The sequence below is a fragment of the Apodemus sylvaticus genome, chromosome 23 (assembly GCF_947179515.1).
Source record: "Apodemus sylvaticus chromosome 23, mApoSyl1.1, whole genome shotgun sequence".
Lineage (NCBI taxonomy): Eukaryota > Metazoa > Chordata > Mammalia > Rodentia > Muridae > Apodemus > Apodemus sylvaticus.
Window position 1 is genome coordinate 27,706,428 of NC_067494.1, and position 3,358 is coordinate 27,709,785.

At 46.7% G+C, this 3,358-nt stretch overlaps 1 non-coding gene across 1 annotated transcript; it reads right to left on the reverse strand.

Moving 5' to 3' along the window:
• Positions 1-2,223: 2,223 nt before the first annotated feature.
• LOC127674303 (small nucleolar RNA SNORA48) lies at positions 2,224-2,363 on the reverse strand. Its single transcript, XR_007975349.1, has one exon. It is a non-coding gene; the product is annotated as a small nucleolar RNA SNORA48 (small nucleolar RNA).
• Between the last annotated feature and the right edge of the window lie 995 nt (positions 2,364-3,358).

The following is a 3,358-nucleotide window of genomic DNA, read 5'->3' on the forward strand; positions in this document are numbered from 1 at the left end:
TCAAAGCACAAAACAACCTAAGGGGTGATTTTTGAGTGTCTCTTTGAAGATTAGTTTTGACATTTCCCCTTTCTTCTAAGCTTATTTTTTCTTCCTTATTAAGTTTTATAATTTCAATTTTACGAGAAAAACATGCCATTTAACTTTTCAAACATTTACATATATTCTGATCTTCTGAGTTCTCTTTTTTTTTCTCTGGAGACTCTGCGTTGTGTTCTATCTTTACAAATGCTGTTTTTAAAAACTTTTTATTGACTCTTTTAGAGTTTCCCGGCATGCACTCTGCTCCTGCTCATCTTCCCATCCCCTCAGATCCAACTTTTGCTCTTACAACCTCCCCATCCAAATAAAAAGAAACACACAAAGAAACAAAACAAAACAACAAAAAGCATAGAAAATATCAATCGTGGAAGCTGTAGCATGTCACAGCGTGCCCCACCGAATATTCCTTTGTCCGACACTTCATCTGCAAAGATTCAGTGCAATGAATGAGTCATTGGTTTCTGGCTTCTGTGACACCATCAATATTGGATCCTCACTGGCATTCCACCCAGTTATTCTGTTGTTGCCCTGTGTCATGGAGATCCTGCAGCCCTGCATCAGCAGCAGTGACCCTTTCATGCCTCCCAAAATCCCTTTCATGGCTCCCCAAATCTCTCATGATAGAGATTTGGGGAGCCAACACAGAGCCCTGGATCTGGGCCTGGGTGGTAACTGAGCTGGTCAGTGTCTCTCCCTTATCCTCAACCCCAGGGTTAGCTCTCCAACTCTGCTCCAGCTAGGCCACCCAGTGCTGCCATCAGTGGGAGGCAGGGTCGGCTCTCTCGCTCTTATGCCTTCAGGTATAACACCCACGCCCACACCCACACCCACACCCACACCTCCAGAGCCAGTTCCACTGTGCTGCCTGGTCAAGTATGGGGCCCACTCTCCCACGTTCTGCAGCCTGTGAGGGGCTGGCTCACCTGTGTCTTCGCCATCAGGGTCAGCTCTACTGTGCTGCCCAGGTAAGGTGCAGGGCCTGCTCTCTCGAGTGCTACAGCCAAGCCAGTGAGGGAGCAGGGCCAGCTCTCCCATGCTCTTGCTTTTAGAGCCAACTCCAACTCTCACAGGTGGTGAGGCACAAAGGAGGGGGAAAGTATCACTCCCACCCCTACACCATCTCAAGGCCAACAAACGGTTGTGCCAGCTCTTCCACCCTGTCATCCTTAGAGGCTGGCTCGCCTGTGCCCCACTCCAACTAGGGTCAGTTCTACTGTGCTGTCAAGCTAGTAAGGAGCAGGGCTAGCTCTCCTCTACGCATGACCCAGGGAAGCTTTGCTGACTACCAGACATGGCTTGGGGGAGCGGTCACCTCTGCATTTGTGCCACCCCATGGCAGACGGTAGCAGAGTTAGTTCTCACACACTAACACCTCAGGGTCAGCACATCCACATCCACACCCCCACCACCAGTGCTAGCTCATCTTGCTGCCTAGGCAATCCTACCAGGATCTGTTCTACTGAGTGCTGTATCAGTGAGAGGTGCACCACAGCTAGTGAGGGGTGGGACCATTTCTGCACAACCCCTAGACATCCACAGTCCACAGGTCCTCAGTGGCTGCCCCGACCAATGATATCCCCATTTTTTCCAGTGGTATTATGAGCCACAGACATCTATACCAACTCCTGCCACTGTATAGCTAAGGACCCAGACCTGGTCCTCAGCAGCAGCTCAGGCTAGGATCTTACCTTGGCCCCAAGTAGCAGGGCTGGCTACTCACAACGGGCTACTCCTCTTTACCCTTGAGTCTACCCTTGAGCGTTCCAGCTCTCTTCATAATGCTCAAGTTACTCTATATCTCATTCTCTCCCATCTGTCCATGACATAATTGCCCATTGTGGTGGCTCCCTCTGCAAGCTGGCCACATAGCTTGCAAGGGTCCCAGGTGACATCTTCTACCTGTGCTGTGTGGCATGGTGGCAACCTTGTACTGGGGTACTGGGGGGGGGCAGATCTGGGGGTGGCATGGTGTCTTTCTCCTCCAGCACTGTGCTATGTAATGGCAAGGGAGAGATCTGTGTGTCTATGGCCTTTCCATACCCTGGGGAGGAGGGCAGGACATTTTTCCGCTTCCACACCACAGGACATGATGAAAAGCAGGTCTTTGTCTGTCTTCCTCCACCCACGGCACTATGTGGATTTTATTTTGTTTTATTTGATTTGATTCATTCAATTTGATTTTTATGAGTCCTAGGCATAAAACAGCTTTGGCCACAAAGCCAGGCATCTGGCTAGGATGAACAAAGGACTACCATCTGCTCTGCCCCTGACTGATAGAAGAACACCAACAGCAAGGTGTCTCTTTGCCCAGTGCTGGGGGAAATGGATGCTTTGTTTTACCAAAGGAATATAAGATGTCTGGTAGCTTTGAGCAGCAGTACCTTTTCCCTTCAGAGGAGATAAGGCCCTGACTCTCAATCATCTCTTCTTTCTCCTATTGTCAGGTTTTTGTTTCTTCGTTTTTTGTAATTTACAGGCTTTCCCCCTTTATTCCACTCAGTGGGAGATTTGTTTAACTGATCTTTCAGCCCACTGTTGAAGGTTTACTTTGCTCTTTTATATGTTTGCTTTTCAGGAGGTGTTTCTAGTTTAGCCTCTTGTTTTCTTAAGGGTACCAATTTCCTCTCATCTTTAAATCTGTGGGGATGTCTCTGTTCCTGAATGCCTTGAGGTTTTCATACACACTGTAAACATTCTTCTGCTGTCTTCCAAGCATGTTCAGCAGTGGATTGTTGCTACATACTTAAAAATGAAACATTAAGACTCATGCTTTACACATAGTCTTTGAACATGGGTTTCATTCTGGAACAATTGAGTGACTACATTTGTTTTACTATACATCTTTTTTATTTGTGTGTGTGTGTGTGTGTGTGTGTGTGTGCTCATGTGTGTGTGTGTGCGCTCGTGTGTGTGTGTGTGTGTGTGTGTGTGCTCATGTGTGTGTGCTCATGTGTGTGTGTGTGCTCATGTGTGTGCCACATATGGAGGTCAGAGGTCATCTTTGTGTATTTGCTTCACCCTTTCCATTTTACATGATCTGTTGGGAACAAACTCAGGCCTTCTGGCTTACAGCAGAAGCATTTTCTCTATTGAGCCATCTCTCCAGTCCCTCGTTTTCTTTCAATGTATCTCTTCAGTATTGAAATAGAACCCTCATCTGTAAACATGATAGAAACCTTTATTTACCAACGTTTCATTTTATGTTATTCAACAAAAAATTCCAGTTATCGTGGTGCCATTTCTTTTTAATGTAAAGTCATATTCCATTGATAGATTTATTTCTATGGGTGAATAACTCTATGTTTTATGGGGGCTT